This window comes from Ambystoma mexicanum, chromosome 14 (genome assembly GCF_040938575.1).
Source record: "Ambystoma mexicanum isolate Mex_15411 chromosome 14, UKY_AmexF1_1, whole genome shotgun sequence".
In the NCBI taxonomy this organism is placed as follows: Eukaryota; Metazoa; Chordata; class Amphibia; order Caudata; family Ambystomatidae; genus Ambystoma; species Ambystoma mexicanum.
Genome location: NC_090940.1, coordinates 291,224,622 through 291,250,035, shown reverse-complemented (window position 1 = coordinate 291,250,035; position 25,414 = coordinate 291,224,622). Strand labels below are relative to the sequence as shown.

The window sequence follows — 25,414 nt, the reverse complement described above, 5'->3', positions numbered from 1 at the left end:
AATGTCGCAAACTTGACCAGTGAGGACAGACCTTTGTATGTAGGCGAGCCTGTTTATTTTGTTTGCGGGAATGAAGCTTATCCGTGGCTACCTAGGGATTGGCAGGGAACTTGTTATTTGGATATCCTGTTACCAGGGGTATGTAGCTAGTACCACTGAGATCTCTAGTGCTCGTCCAAAGCGGGACGAGAACTTTGATACTCCTTCACAAGTCGTGGGTGATGTAACAAAATCCTTTGTACCATTTTGGGGACAGATCATGAATTCCAAGGATATTAGGAGACTGGCAAGAGTACTGGAGAGAACCATCAACCGAACCACTGATATACTCTACAACATGACTTTAGAACAAAAAGCAATTAGATTAGTGGCTCTACAGAACCGGATGGTGTTAGACGTCATCCTGGCTGAGCGTGGTGGAGTATGTAAATTGGTGGGATCTGCTTGTTGTGTTTTTGTACCTGACTCCTCCCCTACCATATTCAAGGTAATTCAAAATCTACATACCTTGAGTACTGAAGTACATGTCACAGAGGGAAACTGGAATGTTAGTACTTGGTTCTGGGACTTATTATGATCATGGAGTTGGAAGATCTTTGCAGTCTTAATGGTGATTCTTGGTATTCTCCTGTTGTGTTGTTGTTGTGTACAATGCCTCCGTGTCATATGTTCCATGATAGGAGGATGTTGTACACAAGCAGTAGGTACACTAGGACCTAGGATACAAATGCCTGAAAAAGCAACAAATGCCTTAATAATGCAGGAAATAACTATTAAAGAGTTAATGGCAATTGATGTTTTTCAATCCAACCACTCAGAGTGTTATGATTATGACACATGGTCATTGTATGGTCAGAATGTTTGAGTTATGCTCTTGGCTTAGGCCAAAAGGAGGGTTTGTTAAACCATATTTGCATAAATATCGTCTGATTATGAATATTGTCGTAAGCATTTTGCATTTGTATTAAAACCTCCAGTTAATTAGAATTGACTTCAAACGCCATTTTGGAAAATATCCTCCATCTTGATTCTAACTTCTGCTCTCTGTTCAGTAATGATTAAACATGTTTTCAGCACCCAGAGCAGAAACGACCTCTGAGCCTATGTCAACACTAGGGCTGGCAGAGCAGACTATTTGTCCTGTGCAAACAGACCTTGTAGTCAGAATGAACTCTCATTCAAAGTGTAATCTATGTCTACAAAACTCCTCCTCCCTCAAACAGTGATATACAATGCATGTAAACTAATTCTGTGTGTTTTTGAAGGAATCCTTTGTACATTTCTTGAAACAGGACTTACTCTAAAAAACTAAAGATCCACACAGCTGACTACAACAAAGTTTATCAGTATGTTTAATGAACCTTGGAGCCAAGGTGAACTTCAATTTAAAGTGTTGTCTGCATCAATAGCCTCAGCCATATTCAAACATAAGAACGAATGGTAGATAAACTAGAACTAAGGTCCTAGCCATAAACTATTGAATTTGTTTCATGAAACTAGGATCAACCTAAGCTGGAGAACCAACAACACCATTGAATCTTCAAGGATGGGACAACATGTCAAAAGTACAAACCAATATTGTATATTTATTATGTGAACTGGTCACAAACCCAAATGTGTAACCTATTCGTTTGGAGATGGGGTGGGCTATGACCAGGACTGTGTATAAATACTGCGGCCCTCATTACGACCCTGGCCGAAATCGAAAAACGATGGCGGAAATGCAATACCGCCATCGAATAGCGCTCGGTGCGATTATGACCCGTCACCGTAAAGTACGATGCCATTAGCGACACCATAGTGAACGCCAACGCTAACTGCACCAAGTACGCGCACGCGCACCATGCGAAACCGTAATTACCACCATGGCGCAACAGTACGCGAATTCTGACCCTAGCGGACATTTACCTAACGCCATCAAGCATGGCGGAAAGTACCATTCCGCCATGGTGAGAAGTACGGCAACGCGAACCAACCGTAAATGGCCCTACTGAGTGCCTGTACACCACTCCCTGGCCACATTGCACAACTCCTCGTAGGTGCAATGAAGTCACACAATGCAACCAGTGAAATGTACAAGTCACCCATGCATGCCAACGAACAAATGAATGTAGGGGCTCCAAGTGCCTTGTGAGTGGCCATCCATATTTGCCATGTCACCATTGCCGTACTGATGCAGCACAGGCATGTGAAGGTTCAAGTACAGCAATATGAACTGAAATATGAGACAAAACAACAACAGGCCCCCATCGCTTGACACCAGTGTAAGGCAACATTCAAAGCAGTAACCTGAGGGAGACTGCACCAGCCCTGTACTCTTGCCAGTAAACAAACCAACCATCAGCACAAGCATGTACCACACAAGTTGGCAGAGTGACTGAGCAGCCAGGCCCATCTCAAGAGGGGCCGATGGGAGCTGCAGGGCACAGATGGCATGAATACAGAAGCTATTCCAATGGACATGACCTCAGTCTCCCTCCAAGAAACGCACGCAAACACAGGCACCTGTGACCAGCCATATTCTGATAATCACATCATTCCACCAATCCACCTGGCTGACCGGCATCTGTTACACAAAAGCTAATCCCCCGCCCCTGAGCATGACATCATTAAAACAGTCATAATGGCAGCCCCTATCCCTGACCTCACTGGGCTTCGTAGGCAAACGCGCCAAGTACAGTACCACGCAACTATACTCAGAAGCCGGAACCCAATGCAGATCTTCTCACAATACATCGCTCCACAAATAGGAATATGCTACATTACTTGCAAAGAATAACGCTACACGGTTAATATCATAATAGAAATTTAATGCACAACAAAATCACCAAGCCCATACAGCTATTAGGTCATGAACTCCAAAATATATTTCATTATTGTGGGCTGCATCCGCAATAAATGACCAGCTTCTTCTTGTGTGACGCCCTGTTCCTTCATGGTACACAGGGGCTACATTCACGTTCAAAAAGGCAACATGGAAGCGCCTAGAACCGCAGGGCCGTCCCATTAGGTAGGCACTAGTCCAGCTGAAAGGTCGATATGTTGCTCCTAGCCACTAGTACTGCGTAAGGGCATGTGGCCCATTGGCGATCGTCCCATAAGATCGTAATGGTGCTCCACTGATTAACACGAAGCAGCAGGTGTCGGGAGTAAAAGCCATCTGCAGGAGTGGCATACAGATGGCAGCGGCAAAAGGGGAGGAGATACCTGTCACCCAAATGAAATGAAAAAGAATGATATGGGCATCAGAACTTAATTTGAATTACTCACTTCAATGATCACACTAAATCTACAGCCATATGCATGTTAGCCCACTCAAAAGGATTATTCCCACCCAAAAATCACTTGCGAATCATAACTATATAAATCGAGGTGAATACACTATTACAAACGAGTGTTTGTGTGCGTGCGTCTGTTAAAACAGAATCCATTAGATGGGATTAGTAACGTGCATAGACACAAGTGTTTGAAGGCGCGTCGAGACAGGGAGGGTTCAACAAGGGAGATAGACGATGGTCCCACTATGGCAGCTCTGCATCACATAGCGCAGGGGAAGTGGATAGATTCCAAAAAGCCATGTACATGGTAAACTCTCAATTAAATCATCTGTCCATGCATCCATACATCATACCCTCATCCCGGTATGAAAACGCCTGATTATTTACTCACATAACATGTGAAATTTCCATTGAGTCTGTGCGTAATGCAGTCTGCAAAATCCACTGTGCTCCAGCCCGGAATTCTAGTGTTGTGAAGTAACATGTATTTGGGAACGTCCTGCCTTATCGTCCACTACGCTATTGCGCATCCCATACTATTCATATCAATCATTGCATTCTCGCCATGGCCCCTGTCCGAAGGACATTAAACAATAGAACTTTATATCTGCAGTCAGACCTGTGGGCGTCTCCTCGCCGCTAGCTGAAAACCGAAAGCGCTGTCCTTCGAATTCCTCATTTGCAACATCACGTCGAAAAGGCATCTGTGACCGCTTGAAATCACAAATTCATCCATGTAGTGCGGCAGTGTGTGCAAATGGCAACTGCCTTCACTCACAAATGGGACGCCCCGCCCGTCGGTGAACCTCGGTACAGTGCTCCATGAGGGTCCACCGTTAATCGAGTACTACATTCCACTGACCCTTCACAAGTTTGTTCGTGACTGTAAAGATAGTATGTGAAACAATGGGACCATAGCAGAATGAACATATGAACCAATATTCCACTGCCATCGGGATTAAATACATGATTGTAATAGCAAGATGCCATGCGTCGAATTGCAGCGTTGTGTGCGGGACGTGCTCGCTCAAAGGGGATTGCAGCTTGCACAGGTGGAATGAATCACCACAGGTGGAGGCTATACTGCCTGAAAACACATAAATTGCACACCCAACCCCCTCCCACAACCACACCCACTCCAAAATGCTACCGGCAGGACTAGCGATGTTGGCCCTGGGGGACCTGATAGCACTGCAAGTACTCCAACTTCAAGAAGAAGACGAACACCAACTACTACAACAACCGGCCGCACAGAGGAGACGCAGGAGGAGGAGGAGGGCAAGGCAGGGCCAGCAAGGCCCACCAGCACAGCCACTACCACCACGCAGGCAGCCCGCAATCCCACGCCTCCGAGCTCATCCGTTCAACCTCACTGATGAGCAGATCCACACCCTCTACCGTTTGGACCGGGACACCATAACCGCCATTATGGACATGACACACGCTGACCTTGCCAGCATGATAGATAGCCCAACCGCCATCCCACCCCTACTGAAGGTGGTGTCTGTACTACACTTCCTGGCCACAGGCACCTACCAGCACACAGTCGGACAGTTGCATGGCATTTCACAGCCACTGTTGTCACGGACACTATTGCAAGTGCTCGATGCCCTCCTGAAGCACGCAGACGACTACATCTCTCTACCACGCTCGGAGCAGGAAATTACGAACACAAAAGTGGGATTCCATGCACTTGCCGGCATACCGGGTTGCATTGGTGCCATCGACTGCACCCATGTGGAATTGGTTGTCCCACATGCCATGGAGGCCCAGTACCGCAACCGGAAACAATATCATTCTCTTAATGTACAAATGGTGTGTGACTCCAACAGGATCATTACACATTGTTGTGCCCGATTTCCTGGATCAACCCATGATTCTATGGTCTTGAGGAACTCTACAATACCACGCTACATGGAGCGACACGCAGGGAACAGATCCTGGCTACTCGGTGAGTCTCATTTCATGCATGATAATGTGGGGTATGTGATGCGGCAATGACCTGGCAGGAAGGGGGGGGGATGCGTACGTAGCAATGTCATTCCACAAACATCCTTTATTGTCCACATACAGGTGATGCCGGGTATCCACTGAAGAGATGGCTCCTTACACCACTCCGGAACCCACAGAACCAGCATGAGGAGGACTACAACCATGCCCACTCACGTACCCGTGTAGTCATAGAACAGGCATTCGGCCTACTGAAGGCTCGTTTCCGCTGCCTCAGCAGGTCTGGCGGGGCACTCCTGTACCGCCATGAGAAGGTTGCAAAGATGGTCATGGCATGTGTCATGCTACACAACATGTGCGTACGTAGAAATGTGCCCATGCCCCCTGACGCAGAACTGCAAGCACCTGAAGATGGTCATGATGAGGGTGGGGATGTGGCAGCACCTCAAGGAGTCCGCGAGGCACAGGAGGGCCGTGAAATTCGTCAGATTCTCATAGATTCATGCTTCTAGCACTCACGCCTGGTGGCTGATACATGGACACGGGACTTGTGGCACTGTGTGTGTCTGGAACATGCACAATATGGACTGTACGCCTATAAAGGCCTCGTACACAAAGATCAATGTCCACACATCTCATTGGATGATTGTGAAATGTTTATAGCATATGTGAAATTATGTTACACACCCCATCGACCCGCCACCCAAGAAAGCCCAACACACCCCCTCCACCCTCCTACCTCCCCCCCGAACACCAGTGTCCAAAGATGCTCATTGTCAGTGGGCAGACGCTATTGCAAGCCCCCTCTCCGGGTATCAGGGGCACCCCTGCCTGTGGAGCGCAGGTTCCTCCCAGATCTACGTTGGGGGCTGCCCTGGACGGAACTTGCAACGGATGATGTCTCTGCCTGCTCACGTCCATGCATGTCCCTAAGGGTTTGTGAGAGCTCAGTGAGCACACAGCGCACAGCGGCAAGTTCAGCACATACGTCTTTGGACGTCGCATGCAGTTCCCCCCTCAGGCTCTCGGTGCTTCTCTCCATTTGTACCCTCAGGCTCTCGGTGCTTCTCTCCATTTGTGCCCTTAGTGTCTCTGTGCTTCTCTCCATTTCTGACCTAAGTGTCTCAGTTGATGTTTCTATGGCTGCCTTAGTACCCCCACATTCATCAGCATGCTCCTTGAGGAGCGTGGCCAGTTGCTGCTGTTGCACGATCACCTGGTCGAGGGACTGTTGCCTCTGCTGGGCCATGCCCATTTGCGGTGGTGTCACAGAGGGGCTGATCACCTCATGTTGCCTTGCCACAGGGCTTGTGGGGGATGGCCAGTCGTCGTCTTGTGGGTGCCCCTGCGTGGTATCCTCATGGTGTACGGGATGAAACAAACAGGGGGATTGAGACAGGTCATGGATGGATCCTACATCGACAGCACCGTTTTCTGTGTCGGAGCATGCTGCCATTAATGCAGTGTCACCTATGGTGCTGCTGCCACCAGAAGCAGTGCCTTCTGTGGCATCCATTGGGGGGACCTGTGGTGCTGCTGTTGTGGGCATGCTGGCTGCTGGGGTGCCTGTTGAAGTCCCCTCCTGTGTGCTGCCACTTGATTTGTGCTGCTGCCGTGTCTTGATCCGTGCAGCTGAGGTGGAGGGTCTTTGGCCGTTGGTCTTGGCCCTCTTTGGAGGTGTGCTGGTAGGGGTGTCCTGAAGCTCGTCGTTTGAATCGGACCCTGTGTTGGAGTAAAGGAGGGCGAGCGTTATTCATGGGTCTGTGGAAATTGGAATGGCAATGTATCACATGCATCGGGGTGGTACCTGAGGGTGATTTGGGTCAGGGCCTTGGAGGTGGTTTCATTTTTGTGTGGATTGAGGATGCAGTTGTTTTGCAGCCTGCAGTTAGGGTGTGCATGCTGCACGTGTAGAGGGTGTTTTTAGGATTTTTAATTATTTATGTATTTGAAGTGACTTTTAAAGTGCGCTATCAGGCCAATGTATGTGGACGTTCTCCTGGACATGTGTTTCTGTTGCACTATGTGGACACATGGTACTTCACATGATTGGACATTGTGGATTTAGCATTGTTTTATTTGGCCCACCTACCTGATTCTTCGGATGTCTGCACTCCTTTCTCCATCCCTCCGACTCCCTCTATACTCTCCATTCCAATGGTGGAGGCACAGATTTCTTCCCAAGGGGTCAACTTGATGGGTGATTCCGATCCTCCCCCGGTAGCTGTGGCAATGTTACGGTTGGCTGATAGTATGCTCCGTACGCGTATCCGCAAGTCGTCCCATCGCTTTCTGCATTGCTGTGGGTTGCGGGGTGCGGTCCCCACCGCACTTACCCGCTGTGCCACCAGGGCCCATATGGCCTTCTTATTCGCAAGTGCCGTCCTGGTCATTTGCGTCGAGAAGACGACGGCAGCATTCTCCTGGAGGGTCTCTGTGAGCACGGTGAGTTCCTCATGGGAGAAGTGGACCTGCCGCTTGCGGTTGCACGCTTTTTTAGCAACTTTTCCCATTTTGATTGTTTTCACTAGGGTGGCTAACGGGCTGGGATGTGTCTCAGGGTAGGATTTTTGATGGTTGTGTTGGGATTCTGATTTTATAGGTGTACGGCGTGCTGTTTCCCGTTCCGGGCCCATGTTTTTACTTCCGTTTCCGTATATTTACGGTCACCATATTTTGCGATTACCGCTCATTACGGTGACCGCTATGATGGGTGGCGGAATTGCACCTAGGGCGCCGTACGACGGCGGTGAGGGGTGTTTTGGGGACATTTCCGCCATCGCGGACTTTGCACTTCCGCCATGGCGTAGTGCTCTTGCCCGATGGGTCAGAATTAGCCGCACTTTACTCCGTCGTGCAATGGCGGAAACGCTATTTACGCTATGGCGGTCAGGTCAGTTACTTTCCGCCAGGGTCGTAATGAGGGCCTGCATGTTTTGTGATGACCAGTACTCACTCCCCTCACAATGTTTTCTGGTACACACTGTGAGGTGTTGGGAGCCAGATAGCTATCTGTTTTGATATTTGAATCTGTACAGAATACATTTTTGACTTTGTGACTGGCAGATCCATTTTTTGGTGGTACTAAGCCTCGATGTTCCTCCATTGATCTTACACATGAACGCTCATTACTGTATATCAAACATGCCCTGACAATGAGGACCTTTCAGGATGATAACACTGGACTCTGTACATTATCAGCTGGGCCCCATGTCTGTAGCACTAGTTGCCATTCACTGACCCATCGTGAAAGGCAAGGTGCCTCCCTGGCAGCCAGCGGATTTGTATTTGTATTTTATTGTGTTTTATATAGCGCTTTAACCCAAAGCGCTGTACAATTTAAAAACAGAGTGCGGTACAACAATAATGGTAAGTAAAACATCCGAACATCAATACTGGTAGCAGACAATCAAGAGCAATGTAGGAGATGAAATTTCAAAGAACAGCGGAAGATAGATTAGTCAGCGATAGAATGAATAGCCACTGGAAGGGCAATCCAATGTGGGGGAGCAAAAAGCTGAAAGGACCGGAAACAGCACTGGGCACATGGTGGACAAGGAACAGTCAATCTGAAGAGATAGGAAGAGTGTAGGGGCAAGATGGACTTTAGAACGATAGAAGCTAAGCAAGATAGTCAGGTGCAAGCTGGTAAAGTGATTTGAAGATTACGCATAAGAAATTAAATTTGAGTTGAGAATGAAAAGATAGCCAGCCAATTGATGCAAGTGAGGAAGAAATGGAGTGGAGAGCTTTCAGAACAATATAAGGGAGCTGTCATATACTGTTTGTTAACTTAACCTGGTATTTTTCTGCACACCCAATTTTAAAGTAATCTAATTATATGATAGATAAGATTCAAGCCTTGTTGTACATCAGATGATTACATTATTCAGAAGTTGAATGTGTTAAGCAAGTAACAACCAAAAATGCAAAGAAAAGAAATCCAAAATGGGGCCAAACAGTAGTGCATTTTTCAACCAAGAACACGATTATTTTTATATTCTGTAGTTATGCTACCTTTGTCAACAGGTAATCAAAGCACCTAAATAAATATAAAAATATTGAATGACCAATTAGAAAATAGTAACGGCGAAAGCAATATTCAAATCCAGTTCTAACGGCGGGAGAGTTCTGCTTCGCCAGATTCTGCACAAGTGCAACATTAGGCAGAGCTTAAAGTAGCAGAGTAGCTTACCTGCATAGACTGCTGTTGCACGACTGCCAGTGGGTTATGTATTAAACTCGAGATTGGGGTAGTAGGAAAAGGAAAAAGAATATGGTAGGGGCGTTTCCTGCTTAAGCAAAACCTGAGGGATATAGTGTTTGCTCTAATGAGTGGGCGGCCATCAGTCCAGACACTAATTAAAACACATGGAACTGCTTAGTCCAGGAATCCGAAAAATGACTTCTCTGGACTCCTTTTCATCCTACTCACCCCCTATTGTTGCCCCTCATGCCTGTCCCTGTTCATGAGAGGGCGTTTTGAAATGGAGTCTGGTGATGGAAGAACCCCTACTGTCTAGATAGCCAGGCATTTTACTTTTGGTTTGTCGTTGACATTTAAACATTGTCAAACTCAATGCAGGGTTCTTTTTCATTTGGAAGGTGTTCACATTTCTGAGACTCCTCACCATCACTGTGCAGAGAACATTCTAGTCTGAATGGCAGGGTTCTGCTTTCATGCCCCAAATCAGACAAAACTAAGAGGCCTTAAATCCCAGTACTGGACATTCATTCCCCCTATGAACTACGAAACTTGGTCTCTACCTTGCATCCCTTTGGGCCTAATGGACCATGTAAGGGAGAATTCTCAGGAAAGATGTGTTACTGTAAACAAGACCCTGGGGGAACGTGTTTCTTTGATACCCCTTCCAGATACTCACAGTCAGAGTACATTTGGGTTACATTATTTTTATTAATAGTCTGTAGAGCATTACAATATATTGATGAACAAACAAATTGATAACAGATAATTTAAGGTATGTATAATTCATGAAATACAGTATAATACTTAAGGAATAAATATCAAAGTAGTGGTTAGTTTCAATATAGCATGACACTGAGCATAACAATGTAAATTGATGCTAGGACTCACAGGGAGACAGACTGGACATACAGGAGATAAAATAGGGGAGGGGAGAAGGGGTTAATTAAAACTATGAAACGTTATGTGAAAGTTATGTTAAATATGCTGCAAAGACACTCCATTTACTGTCAAATTTAGAGACATTCTTGTAGGAAAAAGCATACATTTTTGCAATTTTGTGAAAGGAACAAATGGTGTTTCACCAAAGATTTTGAGACAATTTATTAGCAGTTTTCCAGTTTGATGCACTAAGGTGAAAAGCAACAAAGATGAAAAAACAGAACAAATCAGAGGATTGAATAGTCATCATATAAGGGTTAACTGAAATAACCAACCATAAAATAACCCAATGTTAGAGGTTCTTTGAATGAAAAGATATGCTGTGCACATTCCCAAATATTTTTTAGTAAATTAGTAAAATCAGCAACCAGGGTTTGACAGGAGCAGCATAAATTAGAAGTAGGGTTAGACATTGTTTCCAGTCTAGCTGGTGTTAGATAAGCTCTCTGTAGAATAAAACAGTGGGACTGTGTAAGATTAAAAGCAACTGATGTGGTAAAGGACTGGTTCCAAATTTTAATCCAATTGTCAGGTGAAGGTTCCATTCTAATTCCCATTGTTTACACATTTTGGAATTTAGAAGATTATCTTCTATGGGTTGATTGGGAACTGAATATAGTTTAGATGCTTTAGTGGAAGGATAATTAATTTGTAGTTTTATGAAATTGGAAAGATCTTTGTGACTATAATAAGGTAAAGCTTTAGTAATTAAATTTACAAGTGTAATATATGTTTTGTAGTCATGGTTGTCGAGCCTAAAGGAAGGCATAATTGAGGAAATGGAATAGCAGCGTAATTATGAAATATATGCTTAATATGGAAGACATCTGCAGTGTACCATTTTTGTAATAACATATGCATGGGCTTAAAAGGGAAGGATTTTTTATACCATAGAATGGTGCTAGCGATATCTCCAGCCGTACAGGAACAGTTTAATAAACAATGCCAAGCATTTTTCGTGGAATTTAAGAGAGGTAACTTTTTAATACTGGGCCACGATGATGTTTGTAAGAAGTGAGCAAGTGACAAAAGTGCAATAAATGTACTCTATTTTAATCTAAGAAGGGCTTTTTTCAGTTGTGATTCATTATGTAAATGCATAATAATATGTTGTAATAAAAAGCCTTTTTGATATGTGACGAAGTCTGAAAATTGTACACTGCCACTATATTTATTCACTTTAAACTTATTCAGAGCTAGTTTGGGATTTTGATAATTCCAAAGAAATTTGCATAGTAGTTTGTGATTAATCTAACGGACTCCTCACTAAATCCCTGTCTAAATTCTCCTCCCAGGTGGCCAGGTAAAGGCAGATGCTTCCTGACCCTGACCTAGGAGCTCGTACTCTGCGGGAGGATTAACCTGGGAGGAGAAAGGGCCCAGTGGATAGAGAGAATTCCGTGGGGTAAGTCGCAGTATTTGTCTTACTCTAGCGAGGATATTTTCTCAATGCCAAAGTATGTAATGGCTTGTTGTAATAATCATCTTTTGGTTTCATAAGCAAAACATATAAGTATGGGTGAAAACAATCACAAACTCCTAGACATCAGGAGAAATACAAACCCGTCCAAATCTTAGAGACTTGTAATGCTAAAAACGTCCTTAACGCCCAAAGGTACAATGAATGGAACGCTGTGAATAATAAGGGCTTAAAGCTAACTTTGCCATTAAGTCTCATATTTCTCTAGGTACTGGGATGAAGAAGGATAAAAAGGTACAATGTTGCATAAGTGGTCAGATCATTCATTCAGATGACCCACAGCTAAGGGATACTGAGTTGCTTAAAAGGCACCCTCAGGTGCAGGCCATTAGCAAGAGCAATAGCAAGAGGAAGAGCAAGAAGTTGCAGAGTAGCAGGCAGCTAAAGTGGAAGCTGGAGGAGGGAGAAGACACTGGGATCACTGTTTTGCAGAAAACTGCTGCCGGTCCTGAGAGGGCCTGTGCCTCCAGAAACCTGAAGTGCAGAGGTCATGCCGCGGTAAGCGTGCAAGAGGGAAGCTTGCCCTCTGGTGACCTGTTCTGCAGCAGCTGCACAGCGGGAAGCGAAGGAAGATCTCATTCCCAGGAAGCTGTCTCCGGTGGCTGGTGTGCACCAGAGGGCCTTGGGAGCAAAAGGCACTCCAGTTACAGGTGGCGCGGGTGACGGCGGACCAGGAGAAGCAGGTTGCAGAGTTGGGAGGAGCCACAGAAGCAGAAGACTTGCCATCTGCAAGTGGATAGGATGTGCACGCCTTACCCAGTGAGTTCTCAAATTGGTAGTGACCCTGGAGTGTTCCGCATCCGCTCACGTTTTCAGGGGAGGCACTCACCAAGTAAGCAGCACTCGAGTATGAGTGAAAATATTCCTAAAAGTGATTTTGGGCATTCAAGAAGTAAACAGCACTCGCGTATGACTGAAAGTGGTTCTAAAAGTGATTTTGAATACTGAACCATTAAACAGCTGAGAAAGACACATTTAACAATATATTTAAGTATGTGAGTTTGTGGAGTACTCAGCAATCTGATAGAGCAATATTATTAAAAACTGATACCTACAACCATTTCCCAAGCCTAGAGAGACGGAAATCAAGTCAATTCAAATCTAACAGACATTGCAAAAGGCAAAAGGGGTCCAACGAAAGGTCCATATGTGATGTAACTTGTTCCCATACTTTCCACAGCATATAGCAAACGCTGGTATAAACTCACATTGCCAAGGCCAAGCGAGAAACAGAATATGGCCCTATCCTTGTCAGTAATTATTTATTTTCCCAGTGGAGAAAAAAGAGTGGCAAAAAGGCTGCCCTTCTGGAAAAGTTTTTCCAGAAGGAGAGGAGCAGTATTGGCAGAGGAGTATTAAAGAGCACCAATGTGACTCTTGTTGTATCTGAAGAGTTTTTAAAAGTGTCGAAGCTGCAAAATGATGAATATTATGAAGCTGTTGTGAACCTCTTGTCAGTTGATCTTAACTACAAAAGCACTTGTTGAAAAGATGTTAGGGCAGGGGAGTATACCCAGATGGCAACCTTTTGAAGGAGTAGGCCTGGCATGGGAGTAAAATCAAGTATATACTGAGGTATTAGGCCTGGCATGGAATTAAATCAGGTAGAAGTTCACAAAGTGCTATAAAGCGATCCTGACAGAGACAATTTATGTTGTTTGTGTTGCTGAAGAAGGAACTGTGCAAAACTGCTCGAAAGGAGTTACATTTCTTTAGAACTCCTCGAGCATGGCAAAACATCCTGACCAAGACAATTATTTTTGTTATTGACATATTGCAAAAATGTTCTTTATTTGAAGAGGATAAATCTTACGCTAGTTCACGGAAGAGAAAGATCCTTCTATTTTCTTTGTTGAATCATTGGAGTGCTGGAATTTTCTGTTGACAATTTGAAGTTGCAAAGAACTGTGTTGGAACTTTGTTGCAAACCAGGATTTTCTTGTTTTTTTTTAATTGTGGAACAGAATCCTGCTAAAATCTAGGGAAGGGGAATTCACCCAGGTTATAAGGAGAGACTGTGTGGTACATTAAGAACTTCATTATACTATTGTTGTTATCTTTGAACTGCCATGCATTACCTTATTTGTTGTATATATGTATATTTGTGAGGGACATATATCCTCTTTTAGAGTATTTTCTTTAGTTTATTTGAGGCAGAGAAATCCTCGTCAGTGTAGGGATAGTGAAATGTTTATCAAACCCTTTAATTTACTGAAATGGCATTTGTTGAAAAACCTTCACAAAGTTGTCCGCCTCAAATTTCTGACTCTCAGATTAGAATTTATTTTAAAAAATACAAAGGATCGAATAATTGGCATCATTGAAAGATAATATAAAATAATAGACCTGATCATCATTTTGACAGAGTCAAGACATCCTCACTAGGAAAGAAATAGTGAGGAATGCTGATTGATTAAAGCATTCATTTTTTTATCAAAAAGAATGTTTTTATTCAAATTTAACATATAAGGAATATCTTTTCATATGTGGATACCTAAATATTTGATATTTGATAGAGGAGGTGCACCATTTCATGCCAAATAAAGGTACGATTTTGGACTTATAATGTAATTTATATCCAGAGACATTGGAGAATGTATTAATACTATTCATCAATTCAGGCATGGGTGGAGATGACTCAGAAACATATAAGAGAATATTATCTGCATAGAGAATTTCATTTTAACATTATTTATAGTAATACTGTTGATGTATTCTTTTGAATTAATGATTTGTAATAAGGGTTGTAAGGCTAAAACAAACAATAATGGAGAGAGTGGGCAACCTTGTCTAGTACCACGAGAGAAAGGAAAAGATTGAGAAAAAGTACCATTAATGAATAGTCTAGTAGTGGGTGATGAATATACAAACTTAATAAATTTAGAAAAAGTAGAACTGAATCCATGCCATTTCAGGGTCTGAAACATAAATGACCAAGAGACGCGATCAAAAGCTTTCTCATCATCCAGTGAAAGGAGGATAAGTCAAACAGAAGATTTCTAAGCATGAGAAAGGGCATTAAAAAGAAGTCCGGTGTTAGATGAGGCAAATCTGCCTTTAATACAGCCAGACTGATCTACAATGATAAGTTTGGGCATTACTTCTTCTAATCTGTTAGCGATTATTTTATCAGAAATGTTTGATTCAGAATTGATGAGAGCGATAAGGTGATCATTTTTAACAAAGAAGGGGTCTTTATCAGGCTTTGGAAATGAAAATTAATAATGCTCCCCCAAAGGTATGGAACTAAAACCTTGCGATAAGAAGTAGTTCAATAATTTAAGAAGTTTAAAGGAAAGTACATCCAAAAAAGAACAATGAAAATCAAAAGGAAATTCATCTGGACATGGGGATTAACTATTTGTGAGGTGGAGAATAGCATTTTGAATTTCTTGCAGGGTGGTGGGAAAGTCTAAAAAGGATAGAACAACTTGGTTGCCTATATTTTTTTATTTTCATGCAACAAATGTATTATTATATCATTATGAATGGTGTCATCATGTTTATAAAGATCTCCAATACAAATTGATAAAGGATTTGTTGATTTGATTACTGTTTATTACTCTAATGCCTTGTTGATTAATAATAGAAGTGATACAAGTTTTTTCTTTTTCAGGTATGCAGCTAATAATGTCCCAGCTCTGTTAGACCCTCCATAATATTTGGCTTTGGATCTTAACAAAGAGGAACAAGCTTTATTGGAACTTAATTTATTGAATTTAATGTGCCGTGTTACAAGGGATTTGACTGTGGTATCTGAGGGGTTATTAAGATATGAGGATTCTAACAATTTAATGGACTTAAATAAATCATTTGAGATTTTATCATCTTGCTTTTTTTCATAAAGCCATGCAGCATTGCCTTGAATGCATCCCAGATGTTCTGTATATAAGTGTTTTGTGAATTGTTTATAATAAAAAAATCATTACAAAATGTTTTATATTTTGTAGAAAAGTGTGATCATTAATAGGAATGAATTACATCTCCATCTGGATGAAAAGTTGGGTAGAATGTCCCATTCTAGAACAGTGGAGACAGGAGCATGATCAGGGATGACAATTGGGCCAATTTCCGTGTGAAGAATAGTGCAAGCAATATAAGTATTAATGAAAATGTAGTCAAGTCTAGAAAGGGATTTGTGAGGAGGGGAATAAAAAGTGAATTCTTTTAGTCTGGATGACAGCAATGCCATGAGTTAAACAGGTTTAAATCATCTTTGAAGTTAATACATTGTTTATGCGAACTAGAATTAATAAACCTGGTATCTGATTTTCGATCAAGAACAAAATCACAGATTTGATTACAGTCCCTACAGATAATGATGCGCTCATCAATTAAATTGACCATTCTTAGTTTCAAGTTCCACCAAAATTGTGGAGCAGAGATATTAGCACCATAAATATTGAGAATAGTAACCATCAAAGTGTTAATATTGTCTTCAATAATCAACCAACGGCCCACAAGATCATGTTCTTCAGTAATTAGTTGAAAATTGGATCCCTTGCTGACAAGTATGCTAACTCCAACTTTTTTTCCGTATAGCAGATGCATGAAAAACCCAAAGTTACTTTATTTCTTTATTTTTTCATAGACTCTAAATGGGTTTCTTGAATACAAGTTATATCAGCCTTGCTCTTTCCTAATTGACTCAGAATTATTTGCCTCTTAATGGGATTATTTAATTCTTTAACATTCCATGAGACAACATTTATACTAATTTTAGTAATAATCTGATTGAGAGATTATAACGCAAAAAGTACAAATTGTAAATAAACAATCTGCCTGTTCACAAGCGTAACATATAGTACATTGAAAAATATTGCAAAACAATGAAATTGACAAACATCCACATAACACAATAAAATAGTACTTGGTAGGGGAAGAAAACACAAAGGGATGGAACACAGGTAGGAAGGCAAAGATAGAAATAAAGAACAAAAAGGAAGTATCAAATAGTGAGAAAGAAGTGAGTGAGTAGAACACAGAAAAGAAGAGAGTGAGTAGAACACACAGAAAAGGATAGCATAAGGGGGTAAACGGTAGCCATAGGTCATAGTAAAACGGCAACCCACAAGCCAACAGGCACCCGAACGGGCCAAAATGAAGCATGGTATAGGTAAATACTGTATGAATACATTTGCAAATATTAAGATATCTTGAGAGAACCACATTAATGATAGATAAGAAATAAATGTTATGAGGTTGCTGCATCTGAGTCAATTTGCTTAATATGTGATGTGGATTGTACGTTTTTCTGAAGAGTCATGAGAATTTGCCAAGGGTTTGGAATCAAATCTGGTTCTGGAGTAATGAAATTAGCTATTTTTGAATTTACAGTAGTTGGCAGAGTTGGATGCTTGTACACGCTGATGTGAGTTGGAGGACGAGAATGAGGAAAACGGAGTAACAGGTGAGGTGTCCATCTGAGGAGACTCGTGTGACTTGACAAGGGCATAGAGTTCATCAGGGTCAGACTATTCTTTGGTGATGTCATGTGGGGGGGAGTCATGGCCATCTTCGCTGGCTCCAATAGTCCATATGTAATGTTCAATTTCTTCAGCATTGGCCCCAATTCTAAGAAGCTTTTCCTTTTGTCCTGAGTTGGTTTTGAAAAGGCTGAAGAAAAGTATATTTTATCACCATAAAAGGCACCATTTGCTGTCTGTAGAATTAAATGCGCTTGTTGATGGTGTAAACGACAAGCAATGAAAGGCCTATGGGAGGTATCATTAGTGAACCGAGGCCTAATTCTATGCAGCCTTTGAAATTCCAGAGGCGGGGTGAAAGATATATTCAGCAACTCAGGAATCCATTGACACAAGAATTGAATAGGGTCATTGAGCTCAGAATTGTCATGGATTCTATACATTCTTATGTTGCCTATTCTGTTTCTGTCCTGCAAATTTGAGATTTCAGATTCCATTTGTAGTAATTTGTGCTGCAAATATTTTAAACCCTCGATTGTATCTTCACTAGTGGAGTTGCGCTCTTCCGCCTCATTTAATCTTCCATTAATTAATTTAATTTAATTTGTAAACAACCCATTATCGTCTTGAATTGGCAAGGACCTGGAGTCTAATTTAGATATTGAGGATTGAATGATAGTTTGTTCACTTCTTATTTTTTCCATCCCCATAATTATGGTAGTTAATTCCATTGAGCCAACAGAAGGAGTTTGTTTACACATCGTAAAATAATTAAATGAAGTAGTAATGTTTAAATCAGTGTTAAAATGATACAGTAAATAAATAGAATGTAAAGAATAGGGGAAGGTAGCACCTGTATTGTGGTGTAGGTGTCAGTATTGACTAGGCCTCTCTTCATCCTTCAACCAATGCCCTTGTGTCAGCATGATACCGTAAATTCACCTCAGGTGACGTGACTGTAAAGAAGCGAGCTGATCGGACGGTGGTGGCAGAGCAACTTGTAAAAAGATGTTTGCCTCACCGCTTGAAAATGTGTGGTCCCCGCAGGTGAGTAAACATGGGCAAAGCAGAGTAAAGCCTGTTGTATAGTCAATGAAGAGCGCCAAAGAACACAGAGCAAAGCTCTGACATTCCCCATTGGCAGAATCTCACACAGCGTGGCTTCAGACAGTTACTGCTAAAAATGAGCTCCGCCACAGGGGAGTAAAGCAAGAAGATCCGTTGTCCTCTATAATGCCAAGGTAACAAAAGAAAGAATAAAAGCGTACTATTTAGGTCATTATTTAGTATGTTTGGATCCCGTGGAGGTGTACCTTCAGGACTTCAGGACTTCAGGACTTTGTCACTCTGACCTTAAGGCGGTGCAAGGACGCAGTGTTCAGGAGGTGAAGAGGAAGGCCCGGCCGCCTGGAGAAAAAGGGTGAAAGTAAGTGTTGGCGAGGGTCTGTAAGAGGAGTTGTTGTCTGTTCTGGACATAGGGGCTGAAAACTGGTGAAAACTGGTGTGGACCAACCAAACCCGTAATGTCACTCCTCAAGTCCCTCAGATCCTTGAAAGCCCATGGCCCCCCCTAGGAAACCCCCCCCCCCCTCCGTCACCAGCGCTCTCACCCTTCCACCTTCCTCCTTTTTGCTCAGAGGTCCATCTCGCCCGCCAAAAGAGTGGCCCTATCTCCAAGCGGAAGGTCCTGGCTGTGAAGAGGTCCCACGCCCGGGATCAGAAGGGAGTGCCAGTCAAAGCCCTAAATCTGGATGGACAAAACTCTGTTCTAGTACAAGAGCCCTTCCCCCTACCTGCACGGAGTCAGGTTGTTTTACCCTCTGGGCCCCGGCTGGACTCTCCTCTTTCATCTGTTTTTGCTGCGGGGGACAGACTGACACTAACTGCCCAAACTGCCCAAGGGGGCAACTCCTCCTCCAGTTCCCACAATAGCTCCCACAATAGTTCGTGGAGCGATATTCTTTCATCTACTAGTTTAGGGGGTAGCTCCCCCCTTGGTGTGTCCCCTTCTAGGCCGGTCGAGGTAACCATCCAAAACAATACACCGGCTGAGAGCTACCATGAGCCCAAATTGACCTCTGACCAACCCATTGAGGAAGCGCCTTTGCATAGGGGGTGCAGGTGTACCCAAGTACTGGCGGAACTGGCCATCATCAAGGATCTGTTGTACACTTTGCTAGAGGCTCAAAAGAAGGGAGATGGAACTGTTCAAGTGGAGGAGCCTATGACCAACACCCCAGCTGACGAAGGGCACACATGCCCACTTCTGGAAAATCCCTCAGCTTGTCCTCCTGTAGAGGTCCCTTTGGTTTTGTCCACCCCCAACGGGTCTGCCATTGACCCAATACAGGTTCAGGTCTCTGCCCCCATGATCTCCGATTGTATCAACCCCAAAGCCCTGGGTCCATGGAAGTTGGGGGCTCAACTAAAGCTGCTGGAATCAGGAAGTCCCAATCATGCAATAGTCTTTCTTCAGGGGGTGCCCAAACTGGCAGCAGACAAGCCAGAGCCAAGGGACGCTTTACTTAACAAATGCCTATTCTGGCTAAATACCACTGGAGGCTGCCCGTTTGTACGTAGAGAGGCTTTGGCGGGGTGCAGCAGAATTTCCAGCATGGACAAAAACTCCCTGGACAGCATTAAATTGACTTTTTGGGACCATAGTTTGGCACACAGGGTTTGGGGAGGTTGCAGTCGGGCCAGCAAATTATCGAAAAGTGGGATTTCAATCAGTATGCCCCCTTTCCTCAGCCCTGTCACCCCTGCTAGATCTGCCTTAGTAAAGATCGGGGTCCTCCCTAGTAACAGCCTCCTTTCAGGTGCTAATTTGACTGTCCTAGGCCCTAGGCGCCATGGGTGTTGGAGGAGGCATGGGGATGGTGGGACCTGATTTTAGACCTAATGATCTGCTTATGGTCTCCATTGGAGGGGGTGGTTTGCCCGTTCTGCCCTGTCGTCTTCTCTGTGGTTGATTTTTTTGCAACGCTGTATTAGAATCGCATTTTTATTTTTAGAAATGTTTTGTAGGATGTACTTTGATGGTCATTTCTTTTGACCGAATAAAGTTGTTTGACTTGACTATTCTCTCTCTGTCTCTACCACTCTCTCCTGTAGGAGGAGAAGTGAGCTCCACCATACCAAGATGTGGTAATTACTAGTAGGTAGGGCAGCAGCAGAGGCTGCTTTTGGTGATGGGGGCAGATGATACAAAACCCATGCAACACTGGGGAACACACTGGGCACCGGGGCAAAGCCTTGGGGGAGGGGGCAGCCATTCCCGTGCCCCTCCCCTGGATCCACCACTACTGCTTTCCACATGGCAATGAATTAAGACCATACTACCTTCATCATCTATTTTAACCTCCCGTAGTTTAAAAGGTACATAGGGTGTCACCATATGATGACTCCCTGGCATATGAGGAGAATGTAGCTACATATCCACCCCATTTCTCCACAATAGTAGCCTGTTTTTCCAACGTACAGTGTGTTTCCTGCAGCAGAACTATCCCAACATATTTCCTACAGAGGTACGTACTAACTCTATTGCATTTAATATAGCTTTTCTGGCCCCGCACATTCCAGGAGACCCAGGACCGCATGTGAACTCCCCCCTCCCCATCATCCCTGGCGTCCCACTCTCCCGGCTTCCCAAAAGCAGTATGAAGCATGACAAGAGTAGTGTATCACTTTCCTTAGGCTTTTCCACATACCTTGATTTTTTGCTTCCTTCCCTCATCATTCCAGATGTAGGATTCATATCTGTTCCCAGCCCCTGGATCCCGACCCCCCAACTCCAGATTGTCAGGGCTTAACCACAACCAAAAATAAAATGTAACACCAACTGGTCCATGCTCTCTGCTCGAGCCCCTGACCTGGTACTCAATTCTTATCTTGTGAAGCTTGTATGCCTTTTGTCTCTGATTCCCTAGAACCCTGCAAGTTTATCATGACCCATTCTCTCTTCAACAATTATTTTCCCACCTTTCTCTCATGGGGACCATTTTATTGATATCCATCTAATGATTCAACTCCTATCGGGCTTTCAAAGAAGTGGGATTTCCCATTATGGAGAATTTTCATTTTGGTGGTGTATTAGTCAGCACAGCCTTTGTTGTTGGAGTCTATCTTTCGTCGGACCAAACAGGCTCCTCCATCACTGCACATGCACTCTGTAATCTGGCTATATCGCTAGTGCAGAGCACACTTGTTGTGTAATACCTCTACTTCTGGAGAATGCCAAAATCCACTCCCTATCCTTAAAATTCCAAATGTTTTCACTTTGCGGTCACGGAGGGGCACATAGCGGATCTGTGTGCCCTCTCCACCATGAATCCCTGCATCAGCGTCCCTGGGTTAACTTCCTGGAGCAGTGGTAGGATAACTTCCTTCCTTTCCCTCCGGCAGACCCAAAATCCTAATTGTGTTTCTCTGTGTCTCCCCTCCAAGTCTTCTGCTCTGCATTGCAGGGTCTGCACATGTACCATCAAGTCTTGCACGATTAGCCACGGTTCCTTGGTGACGTTCATTGTAACCTCCATATTTGTCTATGATGCTCCCACTCTCTCTGTCAGGGAACGCACATCTTGGCTAAGCAGTCTCACATCTATCTTTACCCTGTCTTTCCTTGTTTCCATAGATGCCCTTAGTGCCAAAACGGCCTCCAGCATTTGAGTATTTTCCCAGGTGCTGTAAGTACAGTCATGACCATGGTGCTATCCCGTGCTGAGGGAGAATGGACTCTCGCCTCCTACTTACAGGCAAAGGCCTCCATTTTTTCGTTTGTTTGGCCTTCACAGCAGTTTTCCTGTTGGGCATTGGACCCAATCAAGCATTGGTTACTTCTGTACTTAGCCCCTATTGACATTATTCTCCTGCAGCCTTCACCCCCGGGCTGGTCAACACAGCTATTTCACCTGCTCAGGTGCCCCCTGTGTGTGTGAGATCTCTGCTGTAGGCTCCAATGCCACTGCTTGCACTCCTCTCATGCTTGCTGCCATATACAAATCTGGCACGCTCCCCCTTTATTAGCGGATCAGGCTTGGGCACCCCGAACTTCTCTTTCAACTAGGCCTGGCTGTCAGCAACCCCTGCCATTACTTGTGACCCGTAGGGTACCCTCGTCTCCTGAAGTATGTCTCTGGTCGTATCCCCTCATATGTGCTCAGCCACACCCTCTGCCTTGTCATCCTCCTGAGTCCACCCGCATTTCTCCCCATATTACCGGCGGTTGACCTCTGTGCGCACTCCAGTGGAGGTATTCCTAAGCCTGGCCCACTCCTGTGTGCACTGCTGTGGTATCTCCACCCTCTTCTGGCAGCCGAGCCCCAGGTAGAGGCCCAAGACGCCAGAGATTTATTTTCTTTCTCCACGGCTGCACCGTCCCGTCTAATCCTCTCTTGGTGCCAGCTTTCTTACTGGGGTATCGGTCTCGGTTCCCAGGGTCTTCCCTCAACCCAAGCTGCATCAATCTAAGCAATATAGGGCCTTGGGGTCCTAAGGGCTTTTAAAATCTTGTAGACAAGCAATTATGAACACGGAAAGATCATCTGCTTTAGGATTTGCTACGAGCTCTTCAGCGGCACGTCCTCACCCCATGGCTGCCGGACATGCCCCCGCTTATCTAAAAGTTAGTAGGAGAAAAGGACGTTTTTCATGTACTCATTATATTTGCTATATAGTGTTTAGTTTCGCACTATTTTGCGTATTAGAATTATTTGTTCATTCTTATAAGTGAATCTAACTCACTTGTATTCCATCTTACCTCTTCCTTTTCTTTATTTTTGTGTCTACTGCAGTGGAGGGCATGTAAGCTCTTGGTGGTCCATTGGCCACGGGTTGATGGTTTTCCCAGAATAATGGCGCCATCTTTTAATTTGTATATTAAACGCTTGTATGTTATGAGAATAAAAAAGGGACTTACGGCCAGTATAGTGGCTACCACCTTTGTAATATTCTAGACTTTGCTTATTGCGAAGTGCTTTATCTTCTAGAGTCTTGCTGAAAGAGATCGGCCACCGGCACTCTGTTTAGCAAAATGCTTGACATGCAGAGAGTTGGTACAGAAGGCTCTGCTCTCCCTCTAAAGTGTCACCAAGTCCCCTCCATGCGTTGCTCCTCCAGGATGATCCTCCTTCTCTACGGCTCCTAACAAACATGGTCTGTTCTCCTCTCAAGCTCTCCACCAACTTAGCTAGGCTGAGTTTCCTTTTATTGGGGGTTTGCTCCTCCCGTGGGCTCGCTCTCAGGCTGATGGGGAGGGATGTGTAGTGAATGGCTGAGGCTGCTTCCTTCCTGTATCTCCTCTGGGTGTGTGTCTAATGGAAATTAACAAGGGGGGGTCCTGGGAGTCCCTCTGCCAGACATTAGTCCTGGTTACGAGAGACTTACCCAGAGTCTTTAGCTCACTATCTTTCACAGAGAAGAAATATCCCAAACATATCAGTCTTTGTCCTGCCCTGGGGCAGTCCAGCACCGAAATGCTAGGCAATTCTCCTCTGAACAAGAGTACCAACAGAAACCCCAGACACGTGTTTCGGTCTGGTTGGACCTCATCAGTAGGGTGGATCTGTGCCTCTCTAAGAATAGTGAGCAAGGGGTCCACGTCTGGATTCCCCTAGTAACTTAGGGTGAGACCCAAAGTTACTTAAATATGCAAATTAACAAGGGGGGGTCCTGGGAGTCCCTCTGCCAGACATTAGTCCTGGTTACGAGAGACTTACCCAGAGTCTTTAGCTCACTATCTTTCACAGAGAAGAAATATCCCAAACATATCAGTCTTTGTCCTGCCCTGGGGCAGTCCAGCACCGAAATGCTAGGCAATTCTCCTCTGAACAAGAGTACCAACAGAAACCCCAGACACGTGTTTCGGTCTGGTTGGACAAAGACTGATATGTTTGGGATATTTCTTCTCTGTGAAAGATAGTGAGCTAAAGACTCTGGGTAAGTCTCTCGCAACCAGGACTAATGTCTGGCAGAGGGACTCCCAGGACCCCCCTTGTTAAATCTGCATATTTAAGTAACTTTGGGTCTCACCCTAAGTTACTAGGGGAATCCAGACGTGGACCCCTTGCTCACTATTCTTAGAGAGGCACAGATCCACCCTACTGATGAGGTCCAACCAGACCGAAACACGTGTCTGGGGTTTCTGTTGGTACTCTTGTTCAGAGGAGAATTGCCTTGCATTTCGGTGCTGGACTGCCCCAGGGCAGGACAAAGACTGATATGTTTGGGATATTTCTTCTCTGTGAAAGATAGTGAGCTAAAGACTCTGGGTAAGTCTCTCGCAACCAGGACTAATGTCTGGCAGAGGGACTCCCAGGACCCCCCTTGTTAAATCTGTGTGTCTAATGGAACAGAGACTACAAGATATGGATTGGCACATTTGGGTTTCAGTGCTCTGATCTGCTTCTCTCAATGTCTGCTGGATTCCTGCAACTCTCGCTCCCTTCTCTTGTTGGAAAGCTTTCTCCTCCTGAAATTGGATTTGACCTTTTTCTGTCTTCGGCAGGACAGTCAGAATATTATAAGCTCCTTTGGAAAGAGAGGGAGGCTGTTATATTGTTTTCGCTCCTTTGTTTTTAAGAATGGAAGTGGTTGCACGTTATCCCCTATTGTGAGCATGGGATATGGATTAAAAGCCTGGGTTAATAACTAATGCTGATCCCCAAAACAAATGAATGTTAACTATATTCGAGTGATTCGGGTTCCGCTGAACATTTAAGGGATTCGGATGACAAATTTGAGTTAAGTGTCTAACAAATTCATGCTGATTAAATGTTTCTGTAAACAGTTGCATTCGTCTGACCTTTTCCTGCTAGCATATGTTTAAAGTAAGCAAAGTATAAAGTTAATAGAATAGGTCAGCAGTTCAGAACATGCTGCTAAGACCCACCACTTCAAGGAGTCTCTCCTCCTCCACACCTAGGTCATCACATCACCCCCCACGCCATCTGACTCGCCACCTTGTACACCTGTACCCCTCTGTATCTTTTCCCCCCACTATATATCTGTTCTGTTGTTACCTCTGAAAAGCATTCCGTTATGCATCTGTACTGTTGTACCTCTCTAAAATGCTCCTTTGTGTATCTGTATTGTTGTATACCTCTGTAAAGCGCCCCGAAGCTAGGTCTGTGCT

General features: G+C 44.1%; 1 long non-coding RNA gene across 1 annotated transcript in view; it reads left to right on the top strand.

Annotated features, from left to right (window-relative positions):
- LOC138527290 (uncharacterized) overlaps positions 1–15,791 on the top strand; it is a 29,614-nt gene extending 13,823 nt beyond the window's left edge. The window contains exons 2-3 of the long non-coding RNA XR_011283858.1: positions 11,670–11,779; positions 15,471–15,791. This is a non-coding gene — a long non-coding RNA (uncharacterized lncRNA). The remainder of the gene's footprint in view (positions 1–11,669; positions 11,780–15,470) is intronic.
- Positions 15,792–25,414: the final 9,623 nt, after the last annotated feature.